This window comes from Cyprinus carpio, chromosome B5 (genome assembly GCF_018340385.1).
Source record: "Cyprinus carpio isolate SPL01 chromosome B5, ASM1834038v1, whole genome shotgun sequence".
Lineage (NCBI taxonomy): Eukaryota > Metazoa > Chordata > Actinopteri > Cypriniformes > Cyprinidae > Cyprinus > Cyprinus carpio.
The window spans coordinates 29,831,385-29,848,869 of NC_056601.1; the positions used below are offsets into that span (position 1 = coordinate 29,831,385).

At 38.2% G+C, this 17,485-nt stretch overlaps 1 pseudogene; it reads right to left on the reverse strand.

Annotated features, from left to right (window-relative positions):
* Positions 1-5,825: 5,825 nt before the first annotated feature.
* On the reverse strand, positions 5,826-16,187 carry LOC109082244 (annotated as a pseudogene).
* Between the last annotated feature and the right edge of the window lie 1,298 nt (positions 16,188-17,485).

The following is a 17,485-nucleotide window of genomic DNA, read 5'->3' on the forward strand; positions in this document are numbered from 1 at the left end:
AAAGATAATCGTCCAACCCACTCCAGAAGACAGTCTTCAGGGTGTCATTGCCCCAGGACACCAGAGCATGAGGAACTCCTCATAGTCTTCTAGAGCAGTGGTTCTCAACCACATTCCTGGAGGACCCCCATCACTGCACATTTTGCATGTCTCCTTAATCAAACACACCCGATTCAGGTCACCTGCTCATTAGTAGAGTCTCACATACTTGAAATGGGTGTGTCAGACAAAGGAGACATGCAAAATGTGCAGTGTTGGGGTCCTCCAGGAATGTGGTTGAGAACCACTGTTCTAGAGGATGGCTATCTTGTGAGAGAGAGAGAAGAGCATGTTAGCGGGGTCGTCAGGTGATTACTCTGCTGGGTTCATGCTGTTTGTAGGTCTGATTTTCGGTTGGCATATAAACAAGGCTGAAGACAGAAATGGGTGAACCAAAGCAGGTTTTTATTGAACAGGTGGTTAAATGGAGAAATGCAGGTCATTCCAAACCATGACTACCTTTCTGGGCCTTGAACGTGGTAGTTCCGTTGCTGTCTATGCAGGGTCAGAAAGCTCTCGGATTTCATCAAAAATATCTTAAAGGGATACACCACCCCAAAATTAAAATTTTGTCATAAATCACTTTCCCCCACATGTCGTTCCAAACGCATAAAAGCTCTGTTCATCTTCGGAACACAATTTAAGATATTTTGGATGAAAACCTGGAGGCTTGAGACTGTCCCATAGACTGCAAACTAAATAGCAGTGTCAAGGCCCATAAAAGGTATGAAAGTCATCGTCGGAATACTCCATCTGCAAACAGGCGTGCAATCTGGGTTATATGAAGTGACGGCAACACATTTTGTAAGTGAAGAAAACAAAAATAATGACTTAATTCAATAATTCCTTTGTCAACGTTCTCCCCGTGTCTCTCCATATCACCTTATGCTGTGTGTGCACTTCTGTCATCTGCGCCACAAGGATGCGCTGTTTCTACATTTAGCTTTAATTTGAAATAAAACAGCACATCCTTATTATCTTTCAATAAACTGTGCACGATGGTTTCTCTCTGTTTTCACTGTTTTCAAAACTGATCCAGTTTCAGTGCTTTGATATTATTGTATTTCTTTCTAATGTAAGGAAATTCAAAAGTTTGTGTTGCTCTTAAACTTGCACTAAAATGTGATTTATGGCATCTAAGTAGATGCCTTGACTTGGTGCCATGATGGATATTGAAATGTTGTTATTTATTTTTCATTTTAAAAAGTATAGATGATTACTTAATGGTAAAACAATATTATTGTATGCCACCCCTTTGCCACCATAAAAATTATTTTCTAGATCCACTCCTTAGGGTAAGACAGAATTTTCATTTTTGAGTAAACTATCCATTAAATGTAGGTGACTGCTGGAGATAACATACGAGAAGGTAATTACAACAAGGGAATCCTCACAGATAGGAGTCTGTAGTTCTAGTTGATATCAGAACATGAATGGTTAGTGGTGTGTGCTTTTAGGCAGGATTTGACATGAGTGATGATGGGGAACAGGTGTGGGTGATGGCCAAGTGAGTGCAGGTCAGGAACAGAAAGTGTAGTTTCTAACTAGGGCAGACAGAGGGCATATGTGACAACTGTCTTATTTTATCACATCCCTCCCTAAATTTTAAAAGTACTTTAAAAGCATGTTAAGGGGCATGTCGAGGGGAAATTGTAAATACACCATTCTCCCAATTTCAAATGCTGGTATTACAGAAGGATAGAAAAGAATCATTCATATTTGGAGTTAGTTTTGAGTTCTGAAAATTGTTCTGACATCGTTTTACTGCCTCTATTTTAGTCAAACATTAAGTGCTGGAGTTGGTAAATTTCCCTCCTCACTAAACTGATTTTCCCTTATTCCCAATGCCATTTACAGGGCCCTCCAAACCGAACATACCCTTTAAAGTTCCCTTCACCAACCATACAACATTGTCCACTTCTGATAGTAGACAAATTAAACAGTGTGCATGTGAGTGATGTGTGCTTTACTGTGTTTAAAATGTGTTTTAAAAGAGTTTCACCCGACAGAGCCAAAAGTGCCTCATTCCTGTTGATATTTCTCTGCTGATGAAGATGAGTGGTTAATATCAATTTCATCAACATTTTATTAAAAGCAAGGGATTCATTCCCATGTTCATGAACAGAAAATAAATATAAAACAATTATGTACATTGGGGCAGTGGCTTTTCAAAGGCTTTCAGACAAATTCACACCATATTATTACAGCACATGGAAGACAAATCATAATACAGGGAGAACATATGGACTACAAATAAAATTCAGTTAAACCATGGCAAATAATATATATTTATTTTTTAATTTTCTAATACAGCTCCATACTTAACCTCATCACCACACAATATTATTATGAATCTAGTACATACTTCCTATATTTTATTGATCTGCAGTCAGTGAGCTGATGGTTTGGTCACTGTAGTAACAAAGTAATATTAGAAATGAGGGTTAGTTACAAGCATCATTCAACACAAATATAACCATCAATACAAATAGACAAAAAACTACCTAAAATAAAAATAACAACATAAACACCAGTAAAAAAAAAAAAAAAAAAAAAAAATTCCTACAGTAAAAAAAAAAAAAAAAAAAAAAAAACCTTTTGAGGCATTTGCTTATTTTCTTTTACCACAAGATGGCAGTGAATTGACTTTAAATATGTTCATTCCCTCCGATAATAATAATTGCTCAAATAAAAAAATAAAATTAAACAAAAAAATGCTCAAAACTTGCTAAAATTTTCTACTTCCAAAATACTGCAGATTTACATTTCAAAAGGTCTTTTTAATGCTTCTACGTGAAACTGCCATCAATGAGCCCTTCCTCTGCTGTTCAGTCAGCCACAAATTACTAAAATATTGACCGACTATAAAGCAAAATCAATGTCAATGTCTGAACTGCACGATTCAGTGATTCGGAGCCAGTTATGGAAAACTCACTAATTACTACTTTGATTCAGAAACTAAAAGCTGTTTCGGTCAATTCAGTCAAAGCACTGTGAAGCATGAAAGTGCAAACTTAAATGAGCTTTTATGCACATTCACATACATTCCCACAATTAACAACACTTAAAAAGTATTTTCACAGTCTCTATTTTTGTTTGCTTGTTTTTACAGATTTCTCAACACTTTCAATAAATACATATGTGGAGTTACAACAGCATCTTCAGTTCAGAAGAAACAAAGAGGAATGTAAAGCAGCCCTAATGTCTTGATTTTTTTTACAGTGCTGTCAGCAGCTAAATGATTAAAGCTAAACCAAAATGCACTTGCGATTAAGAAGGTGAAAGATACAGTGGCAGCTGCACGACATTGGGAATACTGTCAATGGACACGGACCAAATACTGCTGACAAGCTCAGAAAACACAATATCAAAGAATACAATCAGAGTCTGCAGGTCTAATTAAGGCAGTAGACGAGAAACACATGACAATGAGAAGCTTGATCAGAAAGTCTGGCACGGGAAACAACAGGGCAAATTCACTAGCACCACATCACACAATTTAACCTGGTGCTGATATGAGGCTTATTATAGAATCCACCAGATTCAAAGGTCAGCAGCATTTGTTCGATACAATTAAGCACTGCTCTACTACTGCCTGGACAAAGCAGACCATCAGTGGAGCTTAAAGGGATAGTTCACCCAAACGGGAAAATGTAATATTAATGTACTAACCCTCAGGCCATGCAAGATGTAGGGGACTTTATTTCTTGAGCAGAACAGTAAAGAAAGTTTTTAACTGAAACTATGATGATTCATTAAGTGCAAGTCAATGACTACCGTCACTTTGAGAGTCAAAAAACAGCATTAATACCTGTGGCTTCCGACAATATATCGAGGTCTTATGAAGTGAAAAAATCCAAACTGAACATTACTTACAACATTATTACATGTAATCCGGAGCCTCAATCTGATTCTTTTCTGCGAACTGGTTCTTTGAGACCAATTCAAATGACCAATTCACCAGTTTGTTTACATAATCATGCAATGATGTAACATATGCAGTGATGTATAACGTGGATGTTTTACATGTCTAAAGCATATAAAGTGAATAAACTAGTCTTCATCAGCTCACCTTTTTACATAAACCATAATAAACAATACAAAACCTTTCATTTGGCCCCTTTATTCAACTCGTTTCCTGAGTTCGGTGGATGCTGGAGTAACTGGAGCGCTAAATGAGTTCATTCGTCATAGGATCAGATACGCTGCTATTTTGGCTGACTGTCAGGCATCTGAAAAAAAATGAGTTGTGATTGAATAACTTGTAGATCTGTGCTGCTCGAGCTGCAAACGGTTTTGTCTGAGGCTCGGATTACAGGTACCATAATATTATAATGTTTTAGTTTCTTGCACAGACGAATTGTTTTGGTTCATAAGACCTCAAAATATCATCAGCCACGGGTATATATTTGATTCATCCTGATATGCTTTTTTTATTTTCAAAGATGGGTAGTCGCTAAATTTAATTTTATGAATCACCATGGTTTCAGCTAAAAATCTTTACTGTTCTACTCAAGAAAAAAGTGTCACCTACATCTTGGATAGCCTGAGCATGATTAAAAAACAACAGCAAATTTTCCTATCTGGGTGAATTATTACTTTAATATGTAGATAATGTAAAGTGTTTTGCTTTTTTTTTTCCTTTGTTGTACCATAAGTCACTCTGGTTATTGAAGTGTCTGCTAAATGCATCAAATGGAAAAGGTGGTTTTTAATTGGCTGTTCTTTCAGATCCAGACATTTTAAAGAGTAAAGTACATCAGCTCTCCTGCTGTTTAGATATTTTGCTAAAAAACAGAATACCAAACTACTTTTTACAGTGTTTGCACCTGATTTGTGACATTTCTTTTGTTAAGCAGGTGCTGAAACAGTGCAGGCAGTGTTTGCAAATGTGAATTCACCCAGAGAGATTGCGTCCCAAGTATCAGTTCCCCCAGTCAATCTCTATTAAACATCATGGATCATTGGCTGTAAAGCACAGGAGGCATAAATCTGCACCGTATACTGAGATGGCACTTGTGTTTTCATGTCTCACTTGCGTCTCTTAGTGCACATTTCTTCATCTCATGAAAGAGTCAGTCTAAAACACTCCCCATCAAATGTCCTTTCTCATTCAGTCCTCGTTGAGTGTGCTATTTGGCACCGGTTTTTCTCAGGAGTCTGCGGCCCCTGGTTCTCTCTCGTCCTCATCAGACTCTTGTTCGTCAGACGGGAGATGCACACGCTGCTCGTCCATTCGCTTGGCCTGAACTCTCTGGATTAGGCTGAAGAAATCCTCATCTGGGACGGTTGGTGCCCGCGGACCCCCTTCAGGAGGAGAGCAGCGCTGGGTCTCTATCCTGGACGACTAAAACATATGCAAAGAGAACCAGTCAGTTCACCAGGCTGTAGAAGACAGCTGTTTTTATCTGACACAAATACAAACTGGGGTGTGAGTTAAAACACCCCCAGACACATTTAGTCTCAATGTATTTCTTTCACAGATTTCACTGATTACTGAAGGTTCTACGGCTCACCTGGCATTTGATGAGCATGTTGAAGAAGTCATCGCTGGGCTCCTGCGGGTCGCTCTCTCCAACCCATGTGGCCCAGGTTATTGTGGGTGATTCTGAGTCCGGGCAGGTTACTGACGTTAACCCTCTGATCGTCCAGACGGCTGCTCTTAGAGCTGGCGATCAAATCGAAGAGCTCTTCCGTTTGAGGAGACGTCAGCAGAGCTGGCGTCTGAGAAACAGCACAAACAACTCATGCTTTATGATTTTAAAAACCTGTGATCATTTCACGCTGATGATAAGCTCTGTCAGATCTTTGGACAAGAGTGGTCCTGACTAAACTGTTTTTCAAGCAAATTATAATTTGATGGGGGGGTGTAATTTTAGTATAGTTGTGTTATCTCTTCCTTTAAGGAACAGTGAGATCTCTTGAGCGTCAGAGAGGCGGTGTGACTGACCGATCATGTCATTGAGTGGGTTTGGATCTGCTCCTTCAGCATTCTCTCCATTGGGTGGCTCGTCCAGCTGACAGCGCTGGTCATCCATACGGCTGCTCTGAAACTTACTCAACAGGTCAAAGAAGCAGTCCTCATCTGACGCGTCATGAGCCAGTTTCTGCAGAAAACACACATCAAAACATCAACTCATCGCTCACCATTACACGATCAGCTGTAATCAGACCAGTTACATGCACAGTATGACATCAGTGTGCACGTTTCAAAGATAATTATGCTACTTTCATCCGTCACATTACATACAGCCATTAGATTCTGAATGGATAGAGCCTAAATCACATTGCACTACAGTCTAAATGTAGCATGGGTGAAAGTTGTGTTTATGATACAGAAAAACAACAACATCATGGAGTAAAAGTGGAAGAAATAATATACAGTATGTGAATCAAAAGATCTAAAAAAAATAATAATAATAATAATAATAAAATAAAAGCATAAAAAAGCTTTTAAGGTTTCTTTTTTTCTTGCATTGTGAAATTATTTACGTTATATAAGTCTCTTTAATTTAATGCATCCAGATGTTCTACTTTTGATGTTTGCTTTGATTTTGTAATTAATCTTTAATTTGCATACTATAAAATTACTGTAATACAATTTTTCTAAATTACCATAAATTTAAAAATACTATCACACATAATAAATATACTGTAGCCACAATCTAGATACTCTACTATTATTTAAAAATATATAATATTTTTTTCACATTTAAGTAATGAAAAGTGGGGGAATGTTCTTCAATTTTGTTTTTTGGAATTAGATATTTTGTATACTATAAAATTACAGTAATTTTCTAAATTACCATAAATTTAAAGAATGTGATGTATGATAAAAAAAAAAAAACTTATAAATACTATTATTTAAACAATATATAAGCTTCTTTTTTCACCTTATAGTAATGAGAAATGGACCCAATTCTATTAATTCTATTCTATTCCTAGCATGAAATGTTTTTCCTTTTCTGTTTTTTATATAATAGTAATTTATATAATATAGTAATTATCTGGTCATGTGTTGGTATATCTGCCCTGACATAAGTGAACGCTCATGTGAGCTCTAATCTACATCTCAACAGCTCTGTGTGTTGTGTGTGTGTGTGTGTGTGTGTGTGGTGTTGTGTGTGTGTGTGTGTGTGTGTGTGGTGTGTGTGTGTGTGTGTGTGTGTGTGTGTGTGTGTGTGTGTGTCACGATGACCTTTCAGTGGTCAGATACACACACAACTAAAACATTCTCTACAGCAGGGTACAGAAACCAAGACCAAAACACTCAAAATACATAAAAGGTCTTGAAAGATTCAGAACTAAAAATCAAAATGCCTTTTTAACACATCTCGGTCATCCTGATACAAAAGTCACCTTAAAACCAGTGGCACATAAGCTGGTGTTTGTTTCAGTGATCTGGAATCAGTCAATAGCAGTGTGAAATGAGCATGCAAAGCGACCCAGCCCTGTCCAACAACACTTCCACAAACCAGGCACATTTGACGGCACTTTCCACCGTAACAACCGCTGTCCTGTATCAGCATGCATACTAATAACATTTAACCACTGTTAGACAATCACAAATCAGGAGAAAACCTAATCATCACATCCCAACTCATCGAGTGACACAAGACCCAATCACAGTCAGGTATAAAGCCAGCAGATCACTATCATCGTGTGACTAAATATGAATACTTATGTCCAATCACAGACACGTCTCGCTCTTTTCCAACAGTGTGCGTCCTATCTTTCTCTCTCTGTCCATCTTTGTGTCTGACTGTGGGAAAACAACTCATTAATTTTGCTCTGATTATGGGATGGTTGGGGGAGGGAGGATGGATTTTAGGGTCAATAATGAACAGAGACTGTTAAACAAAGTATTTAAACACACACCCTGAAAGACCGCAGACTGTTAAAACCCAACATCACATACAAATATATGCAAATACAAAGTCATGCACAGCAAAACCTCACATACTTCAGCCTGTATGTCTGTCATCCATCAGCGTAGGGTCTCTGCTACACCTTCCCTTGACTGCTCGTCTGTCTCTGTTCAGCTCTCACTGCTGCTCATGCATTTACTTCAATAATTCAGTTACACGGAGGGTGAGATACGGGGAGAGAGAGAGCGAGGTGAATGGACCATGAAAGGTCCATTGTCCAAATAACACCATCACGGTTTCCATAGCAACCCCTGACCCCGGTGTTACAGCCTTTGGTCACGCGCATAAACCCTAAAACACCCACTGACACTGTGCATGTCGAAGGTCGAGTACTGGGGTCTTTATTTGCATTACCATGTCAACAATGAACCTAAACTCAGCTAAAAATGATCCTAAAATAATGGCAATCATGTGTGAAGCCTCTATGCAAAATTACTGCTTTTGTATTGTAAATGTGTTGAATAAGCTGCAATTAAGATCAAATAAAAGAACCAAGCAGCTAAAACAGTATCAAATAGATTGTTTACTACAAATGCTACTATAATGTAAAATACTTTTTGCGTTCAAATAACCTGGTAAAATAATGTCACAGTGTAATATAAGATGATAGTCTTGAACAGGCGTCAGCAGCAGGAAATGATGCACACTGAGACATACTTTCATATATTCCCCGTCCTCTGGGAAAGTCACATGCACACAGATGCATTAGCAGCCACGCAGCTGGTGTGTATTGATTAACAGAGGAACACAGAGAGCCATGGCTATCAAGTGGAACCTTTAGTGAAGCACTTTAAAACATAGATTGAATTAAAGCCCTGCAGACGGACACATCTGCACACTTACACTCTATGACTGTCAGCAAAAAACTATTCATCTTATTAAAACACTGCTGCACTAGCAACATTCAAAATTTAAGCTATATATATATATATATATATATATATATATATATATATATATATATATATATATATATATATATATATATATATATATATATATATATATATACACACACACACAGCTTTAGGTTTTGAAATGAGATAGATAGATAGATAGATAGATAGATAGATAGATAGATAGATAGATAGATAGATAGATAGATAGATAGATAGATAGATAGATAGATAGATAGATAGATAGATAGATAGATAGATAGATAGATAGACAGACAGACAGACAGACAGACAGACAGACAGACAGACAGACAGACAGACAGACAGACAGACAGACAGACAGACAGACAGACAGACAGACAGACAGACAGATAGATACTTACTGGAGGTGTGACATGAACAGTGATGTCATCAGTGTCCACAGGTGAGTCGAGCCAGTGTCTCTCATCTGATGACTGACTGTCTGCGTAACTTTTGCTTCTGCTAGACTGAGACAGCTGGTTCCTTGACCTCCTCGAAATACCATCAACATCCGGAGCATCTCCATTCTGCAGCACAACAGCAGCATACATCAGCACCACATCCAGCATCACATCAACATCACATCAGCCTCACATCAACATCACAACAACACAGCATCATATCAGCATCACATAAACATCACATCAGCCCCACAACACACAGCAGCATCACATTATCACATCAGCATCACATAAACATCACATCAGCCTCACAACAGCATCATATGAGCATCACATCAACATCACAGCAGCATTAAAGCACACATGTGTCTGTGTTTCTGCATGACTGTGATTCTACCGAGAAGGACATGTTCCTGGATGAGAGTCCATAATTTGACGTTGACTTTAGGGTTGGGGTTTATTTAACAGGCATTTTGTTCAATGGCTAAAGAAGATTTTGATTCAGGTTCATGTCCTGCATGGTAAAATCCTGGTCACTCAGGTGTTGAGCATGTGACCTTTTCAGAGCTGTATTTCCACAGGTCCACACTGTCCATGCTGGCTTTCTTGATGAACTTGGGTCTGGCTCCTGTTGGAGAAAAAAGAAGCAAATACTGATGATAATTCATGAAATATCAATTTACAGACTGCAGACATAGTTTTGGACATAGTTTTAAAATAATATTTTTTAAATCAATGTCAAAAAACGAACAGATTTCCATTTTGAAAAGACCATAGTGTGTAAACTAGCCCCACCACAGTGTTATTTATGTATTGAGATACTATTATAGGTTTTAAAGGGGTCATATGATGCGATTTTAAGTTTTCTTTTCTCTTTTGAGTGTTACAAGCTGTTCTTGCATAGATAAGATCCCTAAAGTTGCAAAGACTAAAATCTCAAACCCAAAGAGATATTCTTTATAAAAGTTAAGACTGGTCCACGCCCTCCTAAAACACCTCGTTTAAACACACCCCCACATGTCTACATCACTGTGTGGGAAGATTTGCATAACACCACCCAAATGTTCACGCAAAGAAAGCATTGTTAACTTTTAATCTTTGTTGCCTATTGTTGCTGCTGCAGCCACCATGTTGTGGAGACGCTGTGTGTTCCTTGTGAAAGCGAAACTACTTTGTTTGGCATTCCAAAAGAGGACACAACTAGAAATCAGTGGTGAAGTTTTATTTACAACACTGTTCCAGAAAAGTTCAAACAAAATATTCGTCTGTGCGGAATGCACTTAACGGAGGACTGTTTCCTGAACCTAAAATGCCGGCTGTTCTGACTCACAACCTGTAAGTATGTTTTCATATTTAAAGAATTTGCCACTGATGATTCAAACTTAAGTTTTGAGCAGTGTAGAGTAGCGCTTGTTGTTTGTCGTTTCTCAGATCACAAATGCAGACAAATGGTTTTATGTTTACGCAGCGTGATACGCAGGGCGATACGCAACGCAACATGTAAAAAGACAGTATAAGTCATTATAATCAGCAATTATGTCCCCACTGGATGCAACAAATGCCTCGTTTGTAATGGGTTTTATTGTTTTTGTCTCGCACAGCATCACAGTATGGTAAGGGGTGTGACATTTCCGTCACACGCTTGAGGTATTCGGCCAATCACAACGCAGTGGATAGCTGGCCAATCAGAGCACACCTCACTTTTCAGAATGATGAGCTTTGTAAAAAACGACGCGTTTCAGAATGTACAGTATGTGAAAAAAAAATGTTTTTTGAACCTTAAACCGCATAAACATTTCATTACACCAAATACACAAAATAATGTTCTTTTTAGCAACGTCATATGACAACTTTAATAATATATTGAATTTTTATTTTAATATTTTTTGGTTTCATTTTAATTTTAGTTTACATTTTTTTATAGTGTTGCTGTGTGTTTTGTGATTTAAGATATATATTTTTTTGATATTTAAAATATAGTATATCTATACTAATTTCATTCATTTTTATTTCAGATTCAAATTTCAGTACTTTGAATTTAACTCAACAAAAATGTAAAATGTTGAAACTGATTAATTTTTTCTATTACATGCATGTAAATAATGACCATGCCCTGCTGTCCCATATACTGAAGGACGGGTGAATTGTTTAATGTTGTGTGTCAGTGTCAGTGTTGTGCTTTTCATCTGCAGATAAACATACTGTATAGATCTGATTCGTCTGAGACTGTGTTACCCTGCACTTTAAACTCAGATTCAGACGGAGAGAGATCCGCCTCCTTCACCCCTAGAGCCTCCATCAGCTCCTCCACATTCATTCCTGGCCGTCAGCTCTCCATTCCTGTCTCCGATCTGAGCAAAGCAAACCACACCAGTTACACGCACACCAAGCAGGACTGTCACTGCTGGACAGAGAATCAGTGTGGCGCTCACCTCTCTGGAGATTTCCAGGTGTTTCCGGGCATGATGCAGAGCCTGACGGTGCTTTCCCAATGACACGTAAGCGTTACCCAAACTCCAGCAGGCCCGACCCTCCCCGACCCTACCAGACACACAGAACACGTTACTGCTCAGAGTCGAGCTGATGTGAGAGCGAGTCTGTGTGTGTGCATGCGTGTGTTCACGGCTCACACCTGTCGTTAAGCTCCTGAGCGATGAGCAGGTGCTTGAGGTGATATTCTATGGCACGTTCATACTCCTGCAGCAGAGTGTATGTGTTTCCCAGACTGAAACAAGCCTGAGCTTCCATCACCTGATCCTTCAGCTGCCGAGAGAGCTGCAGAGTTTTTCCTGAACAACAGAGCAAAACGACTGTGAAAGAACTCAGAGGCTGCAATTATTTGATCAGAAATACAGTAAAAAAAATTGCAATATTAAAATAACTGTTTTCTATGTAAATATATGTTAAAATTTAGTTTATTGTGATCAAAGCTGAATTTTCAGCATCATTACTCCAGTCTTCCGTGTCACTTGATCCTTCAAAAATCACTCTAATACACTGATTTGCTGCTCAAGAAACATTTCTTATTATCAATGTCAAAAGCAGTTCAAAAGAACAGCATTTGCTCGAAATAGAGATCTTTTGTAACATTATGAAAGTCCTTACTGTCACGTCTGATCAATTCAATGCATCCTTGATAAATAAAAATAATCATTTCTTAAATAAGAAACACCACACCTCTCCTCAATAAACTTTATGATTGACATATTTTTCAAAAGTACTATTCAGTTATTTAGTGTAAAATTGTTTTCAATGAGGGGAAAAATACAGAGCGTGTTAACATATTAATACATGCCAAAAATTGTCTAAATCAAGGTGAACCTGATCATATATCTCTACCTTGTTTGTGAGTTGTACCACACAGTAAATAATCCGTAGATCGTAAACTGTGACGCATCCATATACTCTTTTATTTTCATTATTGTCTTCAATAATTGTTTTTTTTTTGTTTTTTGTTTTTTGTTTTTTGTTCTTATGTTTGCCTGTATGTGTGTGTTTTTCTTCTTGTTCCTCACAAAACAAGAAATTTGTTTAATAAACAGCTGGTCGTACAAGATGCATCCTCTAGATGGCGCTGTAGTCATTGTTACCTGTAATACTCTGTGGCTGCATTGAACTGGCCCAGGAAAATGAGAGCGTTGCCTAGGTTACTGTATGCTCGGCGCTCGGCGGCCTTGTCGCCAAATTCCTTTGCAATGGAGAGACGCTGGAAAAACAAGGAGGGACTGTGGTTACTCTGAAACGCAGATCTCTGCTAGAATGAGCTGCTGTCTCAGTCCGCAGAAGAGACTTCACATCAGCACTCAGCTAGATCAGTGAATGAGCTGGTGGTCAGTGGCGTTTGGCTCGTACCTCTCTATGGAACTTGATGGCCTCGACAAAATTACCCAGCAGGTAATGAGTGTTGCCAAGGTTACCGAAGGCTCTTCCCTGTGCTGCTCGGTCTCCCAACTCCTTCACCAGAGACAGATTCATCCTGAAACAGACAAGGCTCTCTGCATTTCACTTTATTCATGTAAAAAACACATTCATTTTCCCAAAGAAAAATTGATTTTACTTAATGTTTTAATAATCTTTTAAAGAAGTAGCCTACACTTGTTTTGACATGTTGACTAACATACTAAAGTGCATGTATAGTACTTTATTATGATTGTAAATGTAGTGTGTTATACAGTTACAATTAAATAAATGTATTTTTAAAAAGTACTAAATTGCAACTCCAATGTGAATGTGTAATTGCAAATATTTTTAAGTACATGACATACAGGTTTCAACAGAAATGACATTAAAGTATGGCCTAAATTTAAAATTGCATATAAAATGCCTGTGCATTAACATAAATAATAAACTGTGCTAATAAGTTGATAGTACTAATAAACTCAATGTGTTTTAAATGCACAATAACCATCAATAAAACCCATTTGTTTCAGTCCTATACTAACTGAATTTTACCTGAATAAATGTAATTGTTTTCTGTTGTGTTTGCTGATTCTAAACAATATCAATAAATGCGTTATGAAAATTTGATTATTTAAATACCATCAAATAAATGCAAATGGTTAATAATTAACTATGAATTTTTTTGCAGAAATCTGACGTTTCATTGATGCATGACTTATATAACACATACATCACATTAAGTTAATGTTAAAACTTTGCAATCCAGATCTGATATGCAATTGAAGTATTCATCTTAAATATTTGTGAGCTGTGTTTTCCATGTTTTCCTAGTAAACAGACTCACAGAAGGAGCTACTAATGACTGTTTGAAGCTGTTTGTCCTTCCGTCTGACACCTCTGGTCTCTCTGGCGTCTCATTTATGCGCTGTTTAACCTTCAGGATCTGCTAAATGTCGCTGTTAATGAGCTGCGCTGAAGTCAGGCAAACAGGTCTCGGTGGATTCTGCCTAATGATGCTCAGATGCTTCAGTAAACTCTCCATTGCTCCTGTCTGTGTGTGTGTGTGTGTGTGTGTGTGTGTGTGTGTGTGTGTGTGTGTGTGTGTGCTGGACTGACTCGTAGAAGGCCGTGGCTCGCTGCAGTGTGTCTCTGACATCAGGAGGAAGCTCTCCGGGAAGCTCCTGCGAGATTCCCCCAGAGCTGCTGCTTCCCTTTGGCGTGAAACACGTTCCCCATGTTATACAGAGCCCTGGCCTCACCGACCTGCACACAACAGCCGATTTTACACCGCTTATCTTTTTTTTTAATTCTTCAGTTCAAACAGACCAGACTCAACAGTACAGAAACGTTTGAGAAACATCACACTGGCTCTGCTCTGAAACCAAGTGTGCCACCTAACTAGACAGCACTTTATAGTCAGCATGAGATCAAAATTATGAGATACATCACATTAAAGAGGTGCAATGGCTTGCAAACGCTGCTTTATAACATTGCATGCTTAATTGTACTGAATGTGCACTTGTAGTTTATTTTTAAAAATTTACTTTCAGATATTAATGCAATAAAATTGGTTGTATTCAAAGACAGACACTTTCGTGACTGTTTCTTAAAGCACACATATAAAAGTACACTTTGTAATCGACAGATTAAAAAGCTTTACTTCAAAGAAAATCATAATATTTAAATCATTATATTGTCTTTTAAAAAAAACACTTAAAGCACTTGATAATTTTAAAGAAGCACATGTAAAGCACTTAACTGTAATGTTATTTGATATTACATTACTATAAGTTACTATAAGTTATGTTACTATATTTTAAATGTACTAAATTGCAACTTCATTACAAATGTGTACTTATAAATATGATACAATACATGATATACAAATTTGAATAGAAATGACATTAAATAATATTTTAATTTATCATAAATGTTTGTCAGTACATTCAGCAGTACTTTAACCATATTTCATAGACATTTCATATTTCATAGTCCTGCTTAAGTGGATCAAAACACTCTACAATTCAGGTAATTGCATTTAATATAAATTTAAAACTACAATATATTTTCACTGAATAGCAATTAATGTATTTTAAAATTGTGCACTTGCTTGCGTATTATTCTTTTAAAAGTGCAATAAATATTCACTTATAAGTAGGTTTCAAAAAATTTGCTCCAAACTAGCTTACATTACACTGCATAACCTGTATTCCCCATGGTCAAGCCGATCCTGAATCCAAGGTTTACATTTGTGCATTTAGCTGATTTTTCTATCCAAAGTCACTTAGATTGCATTCAAGATATTTTTATCAGCTCATGCATTTCCTGAGAATACAACTGCAAATCATATTTGTGGTTTGTTTGGTTTATCAGATCCATCAATGTTTGCTCCAGTAACACATTCAGTCTCCATTCAGCGAGAGTACTTGCACACAAAAATAAATTAATAAAAACATAACCCCAGTAAATGTGATATTGACCTTTGAGCACCAGTGTTTTCATTCATCATAATCTCAGACGCCATGTCTGTACATTACTGTATGATGAACATTGTTTACAAAACTGCAAATCACTTTTCTTCATCTAGTCATGTCTAATAATGGACTTCCTGACAGAGGTTTTCTTTACCTTATCTCCTTGTTCTTGAGAATGTCCAGGTGCCTCTGACAGCACACAGCTGCTTCATCATAGCGGCCCAAAACCTTCAGAGTGTTTTCCCAGATTTCCGCTGGCTTTCCCTTCCCCAAATCCGGTCTCCCGATCTCGTCCTGAATTAAAATACAACTCTGTTTATTTTCATTGAACATAAACTTGAATGAAACTGAATCTACTGATACTATAAATGGCAGTCAAATGCACTGTTCCTCACCGAGCAAGCGTAAGGTCATGCCGATGGTACTCCAGGCTTTGCCGTACTCCTTCAGGTAGAAGTAAGCAGTGCCCAGCTGGCTGTAAATGGCACTGAGGGTCTTGAGATCTTTTCTGTTCCCACCTGAACACATGCAGCTTCAAAGCACGCTGTACCGCCTTTAAAATCTCCTGCTTTACACAGAATCTTTTTCCCCCTCCAGCGCCAACTCCAGGCAAGATGCCTCCATCCTGCAAACACACAGAATTCAGATCCTATAATCAATAAATAAAATGATGGAGGCTTTCCTCAGGAAAAAATGCCATAATGTGTCAAGTTTGGTAAAAGCTGCTGCACCACTAACATGGCTGGACCTATTAGATCTTAATTAATCCTCAGAAAGCAAATGAACATGCATGATTTACACAAGAACAGTGTGTAATCTAAAACATTTTGAATATTGAACAAGTTCATGTTGAAGCTAACAGCTCCATAGATTTTTCAGATGGTCAGGAGGATAAGGTCTGTACAATATAATAATGCCAGCTGGTTTGCATTATGTTTCCCATTAATTTCATACATGCATCAAAAATAGCAATATGACATCATATTTTTGAGGGATTTTTCTTTCACATTGCGGCCACTATGTGTCATCATGAATCCAGGACTACAAATTATGTCTCATCAGCCAAAGAGTTGTTGTCATTGTTTTTGGTTTAAAAAAATTTAAAACTGATTCATTCTGTGTGGACACCACGCAATGTACACTAATTATTTATTCATGCATTTGATGCTAAATTATTAATTTTTTTATCCAAAGTATGCATGTCCATATATATATATATATATATATACACCGACTAAATGAGGGAGCTAAACAGAAGCAGGGCTGAATTGATAATTAACTAATGAGTAGTGGTGGAGTCACAGGAGGAAGGAGTCATGGTGGGGGGGGGAGGCCTTGGAGGAGGAACCAGGGAGACAAGCTGAACGGAGGTGGAGACATAGGTGGAGCCAGCAATGGAGAGCCAGGGTGAAACTTGAGGCCTGGAGAGCCAAGGCAGAGATGAGGAGCTCATTCGTCTGAGGCAGAGGTCCGGTACCAAGTCAAGGGTGGAGATGGAGCGACTGAGGCCACAGCTGGAGCCAAAGGGAAGGAAGAGCTAGATGGAGCCAGAGGGATGGAGGGATGAGGCAAAGCCGGAGGAGTGGAATCCCATAGCGGAGGCAAATCGACGACTAAACCAAGCCGTCGATTGGATTGGGAGCCCCAGCATAGCCGAAGGGTCGGAGGGCCATGGTAGAGTCCAGGGCTCAGAGGCTGCTGGTGGAGACAGGGGATCCTCACACCTAGACGGAGCTGATGACTGGAAGGGACCCGAGGTTTATGCCACACAACGGGGTGGAACAGATTGATGATGAGCCGAGGGACTGACAGGAGCCAGCAGAGGC